The sequence below is a fragment of the Ascaphus truei genome, chromosome 1 (genome assembly GCF_040206685.1).
Source record: "Ascaphus truei isolate aAscTru1 chromosome 1, aAscTru1.hap1, whole genome shotgun sequence".
Classification (NCBI taxonomy): Eukaryota; Metazoa; Chordata; class Amphibia; order Anura; family Ascaphidae; genus Ascaphus; species Ascaphus truei.
This window is the reverse complement of record NC_134483.1, coordinates 461,607,374-461,625,869: the sequence shown is the minus strand read 5'-3', so window position 1 is coordinate 461,625,869 and position 18,496 is coordinate 461,607,374. Positions and strand designations below refer to the sequence as shown.

At 42.0% G+C, this 18,496-nt stretch overlaps 1 protein-coding gene across 2 annotated transcripts in view; it reads right to left on the bottom strand.

Annotated features, from left to right (window-relative positions):
* The window catches only part of SGCZ (sarcoglycan zeta), a 1,846,920-nt gene that overhangs the window by 713,810 nt on the left and 1,114,614 nt on the right, over nucleotides 1–18,496 (bottom strand). For both annotated transcript variants that reach the window (XM_075565961.1, XM_075565968.1), the window contains one exon: nucleotides 2,655–2,721. The gene's annotated coding sequence lies outside the window, so the exon portion shown is untranslated. The remainder of the gene's footprint in view (nucleotides 1–2,654; nucleotides 2,722–18,496) is intronic.

The following is an 18,496-nucleotide window of genomic DNA, read 5'->3' as shown; positions in this document are numbered from 1 at the left end:
TATCAAGACAGCTTTATAATGTAGGCATTGCAGTATATCAATGCTGAGAGCTAAGAATACATCTAAAAGTGATATCAAACATGGCAGTCAATGTTGATGTTTTTACTGCACTTAATTAAATAGACTGCTATACATTCTGTCCACTGTCTAGACTTAAGGGAAAGTGGTATTTAAAAAAATAGAAATATATAATGAAGTTAGGGAGATCTCTTATGGCAACAGATACATAAATATTAAAGTGCCACTGAAGAAAAGTCATATTTAAACTACTGTCAGTTGGGATGAAACTTTTATACCATTACCAGTTTTCGTTTATATAGTTACTGTTTACTGCTGATTTTATCTGCCACATAAACTTTTATTATGTAAGGATATATGATCTACCTTACTGGGTATACCAGAAATGCTGGAAAATAAACTGCTAAAAAGTCCATTATGTGTAAGAAATACAAACTGCTGTCTACAGCATTTTGCACACTAACTTATTTACTATACAAACCAAAGTTGTAGCATGGCTGAGTCATTGTGGGAAGTAGAGAGATTGAGCTGTATAATGTTTTGTTTTTGTTTTACTTTCTAATGGCTGTCATCTGTGTGGCAATTAGAAAATTGTTAAAAATATTTGCATAAACCTCTCTAAACTTTATCACTGAATAGAACACACCATTTAGGCAGTCTTTACCCCTATTTAAAGACTTATTCTCAGAGAGTCACCATCCTCTTATTTTAGACATAGAGGATCATAATTAGTTTTTTTAAGCAATACAAAATTGTGTAATATATGTCATTTTAAAATACAAGTATACAATATGTCAAAACAAGAAAGTATACAAATGTTCTGTAGCATTCAGCTAGTTTAGTCTGCTACCATTGTTTTGGAAACCCATCAGATTTTAAATTTTATGTAGAGATTGTATGTATGTATGTATGTATGTATGTATGTTTCTCCCTTTCCGTGTCTCTCCCTCTCTCTCTGTCCCTCTGTCTCCCTGTCTGTCTCTCCCTCTCTCTGTATCTTAGGGTATGTTTCTCTCCTCTCATTCTCGATCTCTCCTCCTTTCTTTCTCTCCCTTTCTTTCTCCCTGCAGTATGTTCCTCTCTCCACCATTTTTTCTCTCTGTCTCGCCCTCTATCCCTCTTCCTCGGTCTGTCTTCCTCTCTCTGACTCTCCCTCTGTCTCTCTGTCTTTGTTCCTCTGTCTCTATACCTCTCAGCCTCTCCTTCTCTGTCTCTCACTTTGTCTCTCCCTCCCTCTCTCTCTCCATCTCTTTCCCTCTCTTTATCTCTTTCCCTCTCTTTATCTCTCTCCCACTCTTTCCCTCTCTTTATCTTTCTCCCTCTCTCACGCTCTGTCTCTCGCTGTCCCTCTCAATTTCTCCCTCTATCCCTTTTCCCCTATGCCCCTTTTCTACCTATGCCCTTCTCCTTCTGACACTTTACTTTTCACCCCCTTTCCCTCCCATCACTGTCCATCTGTCCCTATCCTTATCTCTGTATGTCTCTGCCTCCTCCCTCTCCTGCAAAAGCCCTGTTTCACTTACCAGAGGGAGGCAAGATACCTGGCTGTGACTTTACAGGTGATCTGCCACCCACAGCCTAATCAATATCGCATGCACCAAATTATAGCCGGAAACAAACTGCATCAACAAAATATGTTTTCACATTATTTGGACGTGATATGAGTTAATTAATATGGCGAGATGCATATCTGTGCAAAACGTTCAACTTTCACTCAAAAATGCAATCTATATACTGTCGCAATTATTATGTACTTAGCACAGCACAATATAAATACATATTAATTGAACAAGAAAATACAGATATTTGAAACATGAAAGGGAATCCCTTCCCTGATGAGCTCACAACTTAAGAAGTGTAGTGAAAGATGACAGGGATATTAGATTATTGCGCAGATATTGATTTCCTTTTTTGGACCAGTCTGAGACATTTTCATTGCTGCTGTTTCCAATTGACTTACCAAGACCTTAGAAATATTCATGGTGAGTAACACTCAAATATAAGATCTAGTCGTGGCAACGTAAACAATAGTGGATCATTGCCATTAAAATAATCTACAGTATGTTTTCTCCAGGACCAATATAAATTTAGATCAACTAAACTTGTATCAAAGGGACTAATTGATTCAGTTCTTTATTTTCTCTGTGTATTTTGGTATTTGAAGTCTTTGTACTACATTGCGAAAGGAGAACCAGAAAAACTACTGAACTGTGTATAATGAATGAGTCTGTCACAAGTTTAGTTGGCAACTGTAGACCATGTAGCTAATACAGAAAATTTCCATATGGAATAAAATATAGCATGAATATTGGACACTAAACATAGAAATAACACAACTTTGCAATGTTACAAAAGATCTTTGTCATACTAAATGAGCATTTTTTATGTGTGTGAACTGATTAAATAAAAATTACCTTATCTAACTTATCTACAGCCTGGCCCCTGCTCTACAGTGTCTTGCCTACGGTAAGTGGACAATCTAATCTGTTTGTGCATTACTCTCAAAGAAGGTACAGTAAGTCTAGAACATGAATTCCAAATGCTGTTCACATTTCTGCTGGAAACTTTTTTCATATAACTTCATACTGTATATACACCCTTTTTCTTGTGAAATCAAATGTAAAATATGTTCTTACTTTGTGAAATAAAACCACTGCATTCTTGACTTGGGGGATATGATGGAATCAGGAGAGGATTCTTGTTCTACAAAGAAAATACATTTGAAAGAAAGCTACTGATTGCTTATGAAAAAAAACATATTCAAATTTATCAACAGAACATTAAAGCTGATGAAATATATTTACATATACTTATCTAATGAGATTGGTAGGGAAAGAAATGTTTTTACATTCCCAATTTTCATCTTTACTGGTTCCTTGTCATGGTGCGAAGATGGTTCTTTGCAGTGTCCTGGAAAAGAAAATACATTATTATTTAAAGAAGAAGAAAAGAAAGAAAGTTGCGGAAGAAAATAATAGAGAAATAGAATAAATGAGACAGATTGAGGCTTTAAAATGTTTAAGAGATGCAGAATTAACTGAGACATACTACTGTACTGATGGTCATTCCAAAGCAATTCTCCATATTGCTTATAAATAATTCAGAATCAATATCTGCTAAATACTACAGTATGTCTTTTCAACATACCTAATTGGTTAGAATATAGATATTGGGCTCTTGCAGAGTTCATATTTCTTGCACTCTTTGTTTAAAGAAGCAAAATAAACTATTATATAGTTAGACGCTATCATGTAGATTTAATCTACTCTTTAAAATGTTATTGAGAGTGATCAGAGTGTTACAACCTTTAGAGAATTGTCAGTGTGTCATTTGTTTTTTAATAGGAGGAAAAAAGATATTGAAATCATTGAGATGTTAGCATTGAGCTATGAAATTACTCTGTCACAGTTCACTGTGAGTATCAGAATGCTATCATTGAGTTCATTTATCTTTGTGATAAAAGCTCTTTCTAGTGGTGTGATTTATCTTTAAATACACTAATTACACACCTTTCAATATTTATTTAGTTATCCATTTATCTTTTAGGGACAATTAATATTTAAATGGATTATATGGATATTTTTAGTATCAAGCATTTGTATCTCTTCATTTTGAAGATAGGAACAATGTGTTACCTTAAAGAGAATACATTACACCAGCTATAAAGAGATCCCAGTCTCCTGATTCTAGAGCATATGATACACATCTCTCTACTTGTCTCTTTTAATTCTGCTTTTTCCCAGAGAAGCCTCATGCTTTGTCTCATTGTTTCACATTCTCTTTAATTTCTTTCCTTCTTTTGTTCTTTCCTCTTTAAATAGTAAGTTATTTTCTTTTTCAGGGCGCAGTTGGGTCTTTTAATTGGAAATGCATCCTCACTTTGGAATTTCCACCACCCTGAGGAACACCATACAGCCATGCTCTGAATATATTGTAATTGTTCAAACATTACATTCAGTGAACTTTGGACTGTAGTACAACTGCAAAATGATGTTGGTGCTCCCAAAAAGAGGAGAACTGGCTCTTGACTGGGCACATTCCAATACTATTATAGGAGCATTCTGGCATTGCTATTTCCAGAGATGCAAACTACTTGTGACCTTGGAAAAAGTCAAATCTATCTCCCTGTGCCATAGGCATCAAAAATAGATTGTATGCTCATCAGGTCCCATACTAATAATACCAGCACCCTAAACCGTATATGCAAAATAAAATGAATCTTGAACACCACATTACAGTACATCTCATTCTCTGCCTGCGCAACTTAATATGATTTAACCTACAAATGCATGCATCAATTAGACACCGTCTTACAGTACATTGCTGATACAACAACTTTGAATCATTGGTTAAGTTCATTTTCTTTATTGCTAGGCATATGCCTCACATCATGCTATGCAATACATGTATTAGTAATTTTATCATGACACAACAAAGGAAATAGGATACTAGAGAACCGGGATCCAAATATATCCTTTTTAAAATGCTAGATTACTGTAGTTATTATTGCTTTAACTGACTATAAACACCTGTATTTAAAATAAGGATGGGCATGTTTGCTGGTTTGAAGAATTTTAACATCAAAGCACAATTTGAGGGAAAGGCCAAAAAAGAACAGCCTTGGTTTTGTTTTTTGTTTGCATTTGCTTAAGTTTATTTTTCACCCATATCTAACAAAATGGGCTAATGTTGCTGTTTTTTTTTAATTCTGCTAAAATTCTAAATATATATTTTTTCAAACTTTAAAAAATGAAATTCTAAAAACAAAAAGTTTTATTTTTTGCAAAACTAAAACATAAACTCTTTTTAGAGCCACGACTAAAAGAAAAACACAAATCATGTTTACAACCAAAACACCACTCCTAATTTAACTTGGCCCAAACAGCACTGAATTGTATATAACTACCAAAAAATGGGAGTTTAGAATAATAAAAACAAGAGTGTTTGTTTTCTCACTGGTTTATTAAAGCTGTATATCTATGTATTTTTATTAAGTAGGCTATCTCAATGTGGGAAAAAGTCAACATCTATTGTCTTTTTTTATAGTGATAAATAACCAGCACCTCTCACAAATGGATATTGCAAGAATTCACATACTACATACATACATACAGCATAACTACAACTGTTGGGCTCAGCCCACAAATCCTCAGAAACATGTTTTTTTATATTGAGATTATTAAATGTACATATTAAAAAGTAATGTATAAATATGTGAGTATATAACGGTTACAAGAACTTACTGTATGTGTATTATTATCCATTGAAACATTTTTCCTGTTCAGAGCTGCTAATAAAATTAAATGCTTCAGGATGAAGACAAAATTCACATGCAGGAAGCTACTGTGTGAGCACCAGTTGTGCCTTAAAGATAGTATAATTGAATGCAGCATAGAAACTGTAAATTTAGAAGGGATTTATTAATACCGTTCTATAAGATCACAGGTCAGAACAAATCGCAAACATTTCCAGTACCTTATCTCTACATTAGCAACACTGAAAGCTTCTGGGGATGACATATTTTTGTGATTTGCTCTCTGCATCTGCCATTACGATGTGTGCATTGACTCAAATAATGGAGATTGAATTTTCAGCAATCTTGCTAACAGCATAAATGCATATATTTAATGTTCTTTTGACTCTTAGTGACGTCCACTGGATGTCACAAGAGTCCTGCCCTCCTGTGGTTCAAGAAGGCTGTAATTCTGCATCCACTGATTACGTTTGCATAATGGGTCACCAAGCAGCGGTAGTCAAATGTTTACACAAAGCAGAGGCAGAGGCAGCTTTGATGCACATTGTTTTGCTTGAATGCCATCTGATGCTAGAACAGGTAACATTTCAGAGGATATAATTCAACATGGGGGAATACTTTGTGGTGAAAGGTCCCTTTTCTCTGCCCTACTCATTATGTAACTCTGTCACCTCAGACCAGTATAAATTGAAGGATACATTGATACTAGATTTAATTGATGGCATTATTTTACAGTCCATCTTTGTAGTACTGTAGTTCTTTTACTAGACCAGTATGATAATTCATATATACGACTAAAATATACAGAGTATTTGAAACATCACAAACCTCTTCTTTATGTGTTCAGCAGGTGCTAATAAAGCATTAAAGATAGGAGGAAAATAAGGAATTTTAAGAGTTACAAAACAGGTTTAACATCTAAGCTTGATGAGATTATACGGCCTAACAAACCGCCTAAAACTCAGACAGTAGCTTAATGACGTTGCTATTGAAATGAGTGTAAAAAAGTGAGTCTGACACAATGATGTTTTTCCAGAGTAAAAAGCGTGTATTATGAGCTCAACATCAAAACAAGTAAATACCCAGCTTTATGTGCAAGACAAAACAGCCACGAGTGTTCCTCCCTGGTGAAGAAAAGGGAGTCATCATACTGGTACTCATGGAACAATACGTATACATTTTTCAACAGCACAAAAGGGAGGCAGAGGCTGCTCAGGTTCCTAAACTCCTAAATGTATTATTTGTCTTAATGATAATGATTAAATATTTGTTGATAGTACTTCAAATCTACCTGAGCCTAAGGAGAAAGTGCAGTCTCTATAGGTATAATAAGATAAAGTGCAAAGGATAAGGAAACAGATACCCACTAAATGAAACTGCATTTAATTGAAGTGAGGTTTTAAATAAATGAAACCAAAAATATACCTTTAATTTGGTCAACTAAAATCCTATAAGTGGAGCACTCTCATTCAAACTTACATATTAATTAAAACTAATGAATAGGGGAAGGATGTGGCGATGGTATATACAGATGAGAGAGCAACTAGTTTAATGCAGTGTAAGTGATGTCAAGCAAACAGTCTTGTTATGCAAATTGCATTATTGAGATACTGACACTGAACAATAATCACCTAATACAAGTGATATTCCCTGGGATGGAGTGCCAGCTGATGCCTTGCTAACAATGAAAAACACTGCTTGCAAATAAGCTACTGGGCTTTCTTGTGGTGCAGTAAAGAGTAGGAGCGATCTCTGCTTTGCTCGATGCAGCTCCCAGACTGCCTCATCTGCCAATCAGGTAAATAGACTAATATATTGAGTGACCCACAGTATTTAGAGGCACACACAGCTGGGAGAGAAGAAATCAGCACTGCTGACCAGGACCAGAGCCCACTATCACTTTATCTCCTGTGAGTTCCGGGCGCTCCTACCACTGAGACGTTGGCTAAATGTAATGTCAGTGATCAGAATTCTCTGTTCGCTCGCTCTCTCCCTCCCCCTACAGTATTAACCACATACACCCGACATAAGTTTTACTCTCTATGAGATTTCTCATGGGTAATTGCTTATTATTTTTCAAAAGCAGTTTCACTAAATCCCTCTTACCATATTCAGCGCATGCTCCAACACCACTCTAAATTCTTACTTACTGTATGTAACTTTCATGTTTTCTTTCCCAGCCATCATATTATCCAGTCCTCTTTAAGGCCCAGTGTACAGATGAAGCAGGTGATATTGCACCTGCTGGCACGCATCAGGGAGTGGAATAGTGCATTAGCCCCAGCCCTTTTTAATCCACGGTTAATGTCTTTCAATGTTGTTGGCTCCCACTGGTGTGCTGTGTGTGCTCTGATACAATGTGCAGCGGGAGCACTAATGGCTGCTACATCTATATGTGGGATTAGTATCTGTATTCAGACAGGCAAGGACATTTCAAATTTAACAGCTGAAGAGTCTATGCCTGGGTGGTTGTGTTCACCCATCAGCCTGATATCCTTGGAATGGTAACCCATCCCTTGCTAGTTAACTCTGGCCTAAGCTCAGTCTCTCTTCTTACCAAGAATTCTCTTGGAGTAAAGTCCAGGGATCTCAGGTCCAACAATTGGTGAATCTGGTTTGAATCGCAGCGTCAATTCTCCTTGTGACCTTGGTGAGTCACTTTGGCCCCCAATCCCTCTATATTGACTAAGCTAATTGTATATAGAAAACACTCCCAAAATCTAATTCATTTGAAGATGGTTAAATGGAGGAACTGAAAATATTTGTACTATACAGTAACAGGCACTACAATATATTTGTTACGGAAAATGGATTGATTAGAAATTCTGAATAATAAACAAAAGAAAATGATATTTTGGAAAAATACATAGACACATTAATAGGGGATATCATTATATAATATTCACCTCAAATACAGAACGTGGGAACAACACAACAATTACATGGTGAATCAATCTAACTGAAATGTAACTACAACCTCATTATACAAACTAAATAACTACTTCTATTGACTGACACATATTGGATGTAGCATTGTTGTCTTTTGTTAAATACATTTGGTCACACCCAATAGCATTCCTTTTGAAACAAATATGTATGATATGTTGTGGTGGGGGTAGAGCTTGTAGGGATTGTGTGTGTTTGTAAATTGTCAACTGGTAACAGTTATTTGAAGGTTGGTGATCCCTCCTCCCTGGGTTTAAGCTCACTCCTCCCCACTATTTTAATACTGTTGAAGGTTTTTTCGTGCACCTGTGGAAGACTGGTCTATTGAGACATTTCTCCCTCCACTGCAGAGGTAAATGAGAATTTTCACAGATAGTGCTAGGACCTGCAAAGGGGTCATGCCTTGACAGGGCTGCAGGCTTATAACGCTTTGACAAAAGAGTTTAACTAAATGATCCTTATGAGAATACAAACATTTAAATAATTAAAAATAGAAACGGGGGAAGAACAGTGCCAACAAATTGGAGGAGGCCAGTATAGAAAAATATGAAATTATTTATTAACCAAACGGATCATAAAAGACCCCTAGATAGCTACACAGCGCACCTACGCATTTCGGGCAACACGCCCTTGAGAAAGGGCTGTTTGGTTAATACATAATTTTATATTTTTCTATATTGGCCTCCTCCAATTTGTTGGCAGTGCTCTGCCCCCGTTTCTATTTTTGCTTGTCCACTTCATGTGCAGAATCAATACGCTGTTGAAAACCTGCATCCTGGACTTCAAGGAGAATACCATGGACTTTACTGAGTGAGTTATTTTGTATTGTATTGTATGTCTTAATTTATATAGCGCCATTAATGTACATAGCGCTTCACAGTAGTAATACACATGGTAATCATATAAAGAACAAATAATATAAATAACAGATCATGGGAATAAGTGCTGCAGACATAGAAGTAACATAAGGAAAAGGAGTCCCTGCTCCGAAGAGCTTACAATTTAATTGGTTGGTAGGGAGAACGTACAGAGACAGTAGGAGGGAGTTCTGGCAAGTGCGTCTGTTATTCATGCTTTATGTCAGCTTTGAATGGGACACAGTGTGTACTATAAATATGTGCGAGTTAGCAATAGGTTCTAGTTCCTTAACCCTTGCTATGGGATGCTGATCAATTACTTTATACTCACGGGAATTGTTGCATAGGATGCTTTAATTGATTACAAGGATACAATTAACATTTGAAGCACCGGTTCCTATTGATTTAAATATTTAACTGTAACGGTATTTCTGGCCCGGCCTGACCCACCCAATCTCACATTGGCCCCTGTGGTCTAACCGGACCCCATTACAGTGTGAATATGCCTGACGGTGCACCTGCTGGCTACAGGACTCCTGAGTCTCCCGCATGATGGTGTGTGGGGAGAACCCGTCTAAACAGGCAGCTGAGGTAGTGTGTTGAGTCTCACCTAGTTCCAGTGCAGCGCCTCCACCTCACCAGGGCCCCTGCGTCCGCATGGGGATGATCCTGACGAGGAACTCCTCGGTGGTGCTCCTCTCTGTACACTCATTCCACAGATGTACACGAGAGGATTTCTGAATGAACACATCTTTATTGAATGATGTGGGCTAGCTGCCCCTCGCAGTTGAGACTTAGCCTCTCATGATTCTCCTCGCTGCTTCCCTTCTAAGGTGATTCTTTCCTTTAATAGGGATTCCCTATCCCCGCAGGGATCACTATCCTGTGCCAGGTCCCTGGACACAGTCTCCTCTGGAGTTACCGCAACTCTTCCTCTCAGCAGAACTCAGGTCTCATACCAAGACTCTCCAGCAACTCCTGCTGGGCTTGAACTAGAACTAACAACTATACAGCAACTGTACTCGCCTTGAACTCTGACGGAACTAACTCTTTGACACAGTGCTGTGCCTTATGTAACTTCTGAGGCTGACACACCTCTGACATCACTAACCATGGAGTCAGAGCATGTGACCAGTCCCATCCATACACAGGGCACCCCACCAGGGTGTGAGGGAAAACCTCCATGATTACTGCTGGCATGCCCACACTTACCAGGCCTTGCTGCCAGCAGGAGAGATGACTGTAGGCATTTTACATGACCGCTACATTCTCCCCCTGGTGAATCCCATCGTCCTCGCTGGGACCTAAATTTGTACACCTTCTTCCAGGAAGCACTGTAACATAGGACATAATTATGTTAACATTCACATACAAATTTTCAGAATACCATAACAATGACTACAGTACAGTCCGCCAAGCCCACCCCGACCAGCAGCCACGAACCCGCGTAATGTGTTAGTACCCCCTAAAAATAGTGATCTGGGTCAGGTTTTCTCACCTCCCTGTTACCCATATCCAGGACCGTGACATAGTAATGCCTAGGCGATCCTCTCTCTGGCCTATAGGTCACCCTATGTTTGTGGACATTTCTCCCTATGCTCCACACTCGCATCAGGGTGTCTATCCTTTCCTCCGCCTTCTTACCTACAATGGCGCTCCCCCTATTGACTAACTACAACTCTATAGTCTCTTGGAGCCACCTTTCCCTATTGTCCTCAATTTCATCCATCAGGGGCTCCGGAACATAGGGATACTCCAACCCGTGGGATTTTTTATACCGGACTATTATAGCCCTCTCCGCCCTACTGACCCTGGTCAGATCAGCATTACCTGCCCTCCCAGGTAATACCCATGATAGGGGCTCATCAGGATCGACTGGATCTGACAGTGTGTCGGGACCCATGGGCGCTATGTCTCTACGCTCCAGCTGGAACCACCTCTTCTGTAATTCCCTGTCCCTCTGCTCGGGTGTGAACTCTCCCTCTTTCCACCAGAAATCTACCACGTCCTCCCGCCGGATGAGGAACCGAGTACGGTCCATCCACGCGGAGTACCCTTCAAATAGCGGGGCCCACCACCGGGTCTCCTTAAATGGGTTAGGCCCTGGTTCCCTGTCGTCGTCGAATGAAAATACCCCTGACGACCTCGTTGAACGCGATGGGAACCACCTCGAGGACCCCGGAGCCTTTACTGTCGGTTGGGGTGCTGTATCTGCCACCCTCAATTCTCCCTGTCCCCTTGAATCGCCCTCCGTAGCGCCACTGCGCTGCCTTTCCCCAGTCCGTCTTCCCTCTCCCCCTGGTGAATTGTCCACGTACTCCAGGCTAGGCGGTGAACCCGGTGACCGTGTGATGGGGGTAGGGGTATTAACTAGGGCATGGGGCTGGGCATAGGGACACGGGGCAGGACCCCACGGAGTCATGACCCGCTCCTGACTGTCCGTGGACTGATCCAAGGATGATGTCTCACCCTCCTCAGTCCTGAGATCGTCTCTCCAATTTCTGGGCCTTGTAAGTGATCGGGAATCTTCCCCCGATCGCCGAAGCGTCGCTGCTTTTTCTTCATGGGTTCCGCCGTCGCCACCGGAAGTGAAGTTCTCCCCGGAACCGGAAGCGTCGCCATCTTGCGTGGGACCCCCATGCGGGATCTCTTCCTCTATGACGACATCCGGTTGCTCCGCCGTCGTTGCCGGAAGTGATGCCGTCCCTCCACGTGCACTTTGGGCCTGGCGCGGCCCTTCCAGCACTTCGCCGTCTGTTGTGACCAGGTAAGAGATAGGGCTTTTTGGCTTACCCGTCCGCAGGGGTGTAGGCGTCTCTCTCCCGTCTCCGCCAGGTCCTGGGATGGCGGGACTCCGTCGGTCGGATCGCCGATCTGCGGGGGACGTCCTGCCACTCACCCCACGGGGTGTCGATCTCCCGGTCTGCCTTTTCAGCTCCGTTTTTACTACCGCCAGCTCACGGAGGTCCTCATCTGAGTAATCCCCTCGCCCGGACTTAGGGGTCTCCGAGCGGGGTGACAGTCTCTTTTCCCCGAACGCGGGGGTTGGTTCAGCCGCCTCAATCGCAAGTGACCCAGCCGACTTGACCGGCTCCAGTCCCTTGTTTCCGGGACTCGCGCGGTTGCTCCATAGCGCGCCCGGGGACTCGGCGGAGCGCCTTGTCACGTCCACCGGGGGGTCAGCAGGCTGTATAGGAATGAATGTGGGCATAGGCCACAGGTACAAAGTCCCGCAATGAGGGCAACGTGCCGCTGTATTGACCGTGCCTCCGGGCAGCCCGCATTGTAGGCAGAGCCCGACCACCGTCTCGGTGCCAGCCACCCGTACCACCAGTAGCCCGCCGGGTACTGAGTAGGGCTGGGTGGAGACCATCGTGCCCACAGTGGAGGAGCAGGCCATTCTTTGTACAGGAGCCACTTCCTGTACAGGTCTCTCCTTCTCAGTGGTTCCTCGCAACTGACTGATGGAAGTTGCTGGATCCGCCACTCCCTGCTTCGGCTCCTCCCTTCTCTGACAGAGCTGAAACCCGCCCCCAGGGGTTGCAATTATGGGCGGGTCCCACAGGGGAATATCATGCCCCTTAATTAAGGCCGCACCTCTCTCAGTCCTGGTGGGCGCGGTTAGCGTTTTCGCGCCAGTCTCCTCCTCAGAGCTGAGGTCCTTTCCCGCGGCTAGCTCCCGCCTTTTTCTTGCAGCCGCTTTTTGTGCAAGATATCCCTCTTTCTTGCACTTGCCTTCCGCGGCCGGAACTACTTTCGGTAGTGGCGCCGTCTGGATATCCATCCCTGGGCCCAGTGGGTACATTCCCACAGGCCATAGTTGAAAGTCACTCCCCCTGGTAGAAATCAGGGGAGGGTCCCATAGACTAAGCGGTTGACTCAGCACAGGGGCTGAGTTAGTCACTGTCCATCCCGGCGCAGCCATAGCTTTCGCGCCATGCCCCCCTTCAGGGCGGGGCCCTGCTGTTCGCGCCATTCCCGGCCAGCTTTTTGCAAGTCCTGCACCAGCCACATTTTCTATGACTGTCCCATGCGGTGTCCCTAGCAAGCGGGAACCGCCATTTTGGTTGACTTTTGAGCCCAAAAAGTCCATCTGTTTGCTCTCCTCACGGGGTTCTCCCCCAATTATAACAATTTCTTCACACTCTTCAAGGGTGGCCCCTCGCTGTCCCATACAGGATAAAAACTGGGCAGCCATAGCCTTCGCTCCGCTCCAGAGCAACCTGGTTAACGATAACTCGGAGACCGTTTGCTCTTCAGTGGGTTGCACGCCACGGGTGCCCTCCCCATCAGCCTCTGGTCGCCATTTTATGTTCTCCGCACCACGCGGATCCTCTATCCTCTCGTAGCAGTTGTCGTACATGGGGCTCAGCTCTGCGGGGCAGCCTCCACATCAGTACAATAAAGATGTTCAGATGCACCACCACATGTGTACCCGAACTAGGCTTGACTCAATGTGCACTACCTCAGGCTAGGCTCACTCTCTCAGTGTCTGCTGTGACTCCTTCCTCCCAGTCTGTGCTCCCTACGTGAGTGTCTGGAATGGGCTAGGTACTCTGGCTCTGCCATGCAGTACTTGGGGCGTCTACCTGTCTTGGTCAGCCTAGCGCAGACCCTCTCCAGGACTCCTGACCAAGTTAACAGGCTATCCCTTCTGGCATCCTACCAACTAGCACTGCCTCAAGGTGACTCGGTCAGCTATAGCCCGGCTCCAGACCCCTCACTCCCTTCAGGCCCCTAGGTTGTCCCTGCGAACTGACAATATCCCGTCAGCCCCCTGACCACCCCTAGGTCCGTCCCTACGCAGCACAAAGTGGCAGCAGACACTCTCCCTGTATCCCAGTGTGCCTAGCTAAAGCCTGTCCTGTTGACAGATCTGATCTCAGCAGCTCGCCTCCAAATGTAACGGTATTTCTGGCCCGGCCTGACCCACCCAATCTCACATTGGCCCCTGTGGTCTAACCGGACCCCATTACAGTGTGAATATGCCTGACGGTGCACCTGCTGGCTACAGGACTCCTGAGTCTCCCGCATGATGGTGTGTGGGGAGAACCCGTCTAGACAGGCAGCTGAGATAGTGTGTTGAGTCTCACCTAGTTCCAGTGCAGCGCCTCCACCTAACCAGGGCCCCTGCGTCCGCATGGGGATGATCCTGACGAGGAACTCCTCGGTGGTGCTCCTCTCTGTACACTCATTCCACAGATGTACACGAGAGGATTTCTGAATGAACACATCTTTATTGAATGATGTGGGCTAGCTGCCCCTCGCAGTTGAGACTTAGCCTCTCATGATTCTCCTCGCTGCTTCCCTTCTAAGGTGATTCTTTCCTTTAATAGGGATTCCCTATCCCCGCAGGGATCACTATCCTGTGCCAGATCCCTGGACACAGTCTCCTCTGGAGTTACCGCAACTCTTCCTCTCAGCAGAACTCAGGTCTCATACCAAGACTCTCCAGCAACTCCTGCTGGGCTTGAACTAGAACTAACAACTATACAGCAACTGTACTCGCCTTGAACTCTGACGGAACTAACTCTTTGACACAGTGCTGTGCCTTATGTAACTTCTGAGGCTGACACACCTCTGACATCACTAACCATGGAGTCAGAGCATGTGACCAGTCCCATCCATACACAGGGCACCCCACCAGGGTGTGAGGGATAACCTCCATGATTACTGCTGGCATGCCCACACTTACCAGGCCTTGCTGCCAGCAGGAGAGATGACTGTAGGCATTTTACATGACCGCTACATAACTATATATTTATATTTTGTCATATTGAATGTCCAATTCCAAAGTGCGGGGCAACAGTTTCAGGTGAGGGGAATCCTGCTTGTGCAGCCAACACAACATACTGTAGTGCTGACAAGTATTCTAAAACAAATCTGGGGCAATCACCAACAAGATCTGGGTACATGCTGGGTACATGCTGCAACATTTCAGTGACATTTCTGCAGACAGACTAATGGCCCATCGGATTAACAATGGGGCTGTCAGGGACCCCTGTTGTGTTAATTCGATGGGCCATTAGTCTCTGCAGAGATGTCACTGAAATGTTGCAGCATGTACCCAGCATGTACCTGGATCTTGTTGGTGATAGCCCCAGATTTTCCATAGCAAGTTTTAGAATACTCGTCATCGCACCTGTAGACAAACAATTTCTTCAAAGTACAGGTCTTCTATAAGACAGAGATACAAAATAGAGCTCTACTTACTGTACAAGTTCATAATGCAATTCTCATTTTAATGTGACAGCCACAAACAGTGGAAAGGTCCATATGGGACCTGAAACTTTGTCTTTCCACTGTTCGTGGCTGTCATATTAAATGGAAAATTGCATTATGAACTTGTACAATAAGTAGAGCTCTAGTTTGTATCTCTGTCTTAGAGGAGACCTGCACTGTTAAGAAATTGTCCGTCATATTGGATGTACTGTAGCATTGGGAATTGTTGTCTTTTGTTAAATCTAGACTTGCAGTAAACGCCTGTGATGACCGTATAGCCCACAGTATTTTTTCAGGTTTGTTATTCCTTTGCAAGTTTTCTTTTTATTGGACATTTTCTTCTGCCTATTAGTTAACTATATTGTTTCAATTTTAAATTTCTTTATTGTATTGAATGTCTTTATTTATATAGTACCATTACGCTTCACAGTAGTAATACACGTGGTAATCAAATAAATAACAGATAATATAAATAACAGATCATTGGAATAAGTGCTTTAGACATAAAAGTAACATTAAGTTAGAGGAGTCCCTGCTCCGAGGAGCTTACACTCTAATTTATACTGTACTTCAGTACCAAAAGTTATTCCTCATAACAATGTACATTTCACTATTGTAATATCTTGCTGTGATGTTATGTTGTTTCATACTTTCATAAAGTCTTTCAATAATTATTTTTTATTAGTACAAATGTCATCTTTAAAGAAAAATATCTAAACAAAACAAACAAAAAAATCAAAGTGCATTCGCATCTTCCTACTGCTATCCCAGCAGTTGTAAGTGTAGCCTATAACTTTAAGAGGCTTTTATTAACTTAGGAAGCCTTTTAATACTCATACAATAATAATGGATTTATTTTTGTAAATAAAAATACAACATCAATCAGTACTGTAGATAGGAAGAAAAATCTCCTTAATGTTAATGACTCAAAAGCAGACATTTAAAACATGGTCTTGTTGCTTTAAATATTGCTCACTCAAAGTAAACAAAGTAAACAAATTCTGCTGTGTGCACATATGGCATATACATACAGAATGCACATGTAGCAAGTTTTATTACACTGATTAACTTAATTTGTTAATGCTACCACATTATCAACGCAAGATTATCATTGAGTGCGATGAAAACACTAGTAATGTTTATCATATCTCCTTAAAAAATGCAATATTTACAGCATTATTTATTGCGTTAATGGGGTAACAACGCTTTATACAGCTGAGGCCCATTTTATTCTACAACATCTCCGATTTTTTCGGGGATTTTTTCCGAAAGCCACGCACTTCACCGCGTTCATGCGTCGTTCATACCGTATTCATGTTGCATTCATGCCGGCGTCACCCGTGGTTGATGTCTTTATTGATGTGTGTTGATGTGTTTATTGATAATGGTTCGGATTTAATTGGTTGCAATTCTTCGCGTATCCGCCAGGTGGCTGATATTCGTGAATTGTAATGAATTCTAATGTTTACACTACATGTGGCTCACTAACAGTAATGTATCGACTTGCAGGTGTTTAAAAAAAATACCACAGTGATCCATTGTTAATTGACCTTGGTACTGAAGAAGTTACAATACTGTATCAATTTAGGCTTTTCATATTAAAAAATAAATGCACAGTGTCTGGTGTTGTTTTATTGTCCTGAGAGTCCCGAGATGAGTGCACAACTGCAGTCCGTGTTCCAAAAACCCAACATAACGTACGCTTATTTGATATGGGCCGTGATTAATGCAACTGATGATAAGATGGCAACAGTTGGTCAAATTTATCAATATTTTATCGAAAACTATGACTTTTACAAATTTTCACCAGATGCTCATGTGTGGAAGCGTGCAATAAGGAAAAAGTTATGTATTGATCCGTGTTTTTTTCGTATTGATCCCGCACATGGTGTTAAAGGAGAGTATTGGTGTGTAGCACCAGATTTTTCCCATATCTTTGATCATGGAGACTTCAAAAGGTGAACGGTCATGTTAAAACCAACTAAGAAACGTCAGTCGCAGGCAAGCAATGGGCAAGCGACAGCACCAGCTTCCAATAACGGTCCGACCGTCAGTGAAAACCTGGTGACCGGCAACCCTTGCTGTCTGTCCCCGACCGGATACCTGCAGCCTGAGCACAGAGTACAGATACCAACAAGCTTGCATGTACCAAAGCGATTTCCAGCCTCATCAGCTGTCAACTACAGGTGTAGCAGTCCCGCTGTCACCTGTCAACTACATTTATAATCAAGAATACGGGACTGGCAGTGGTTTGGCGCCAGCTGATTGGAAAAATCTATGGTGAGTAATGTTGCCGCATTTTATTCTGTTTTTGAAATATCAATATCAATGCACAGTAAAGCAATTAATCCTGTAATCAATCGCTTTGCTTATGGTTCTTTACAGTACTTTTATTATAGTATTGTAGGCACAATTCGCGAAAATGTAGTGCAGCAATATCATTGGCTGAGCAGCTTCTACAGTAGATACTGAACAATTGGTGGAAAGCTAGGCGCATGTGCATTGGAACCTTCTTGAAATGCATATGCGTGTCATCACATCTACAGTAGTCGCATGCGCATGTGAACAGGAGACGCCCCCCCGAGAAAATTATTGGTGAGACTGACTGTGGGAACTTCTTTAGGGGACTGACTGACCATTATAGTAAAACTTGTACTTTTATTTTTACTCAGAAAAGAAAACTTTGTCATCTCATGTGGAAAACGGCAAATGGAGGGATTTCGATGGATAATATCGCGTTGTGTAACGATGCCTGCACATTGCTGAATCGGATTTAAAAAAAACACGTACCGGAGTCAACAGTTTAGTGGCTGTTGTTATTGATTAGGATAGAATACCTGAAACAGTATGCTGTTGTTTTCAGACAGTATACAATACTTTTTTATATACATAATGTATAATACACCCGAAAAATAAAAAGTATGCATTTATTCTACATGTATTCCAGTACATATGTGTTTTCTATACCCGTACAGCATGTATTGTTTTAATACTCTTGTGATGTACTGAGCATGCCTACAGTATACAGTACAGTACTGTCCAGTATGCCTGGACAGTACTGTACAGTATTTTCTAGAAACACTGTATTTTGTTACAGTATAAAAGGAGACAATGGAACAATTTTAAACAAATAAACATTTTCTTTTATTGATGGAGTAAGTACAAAAAGTGTACAACAACAACAGTATGGTGTTAGTAA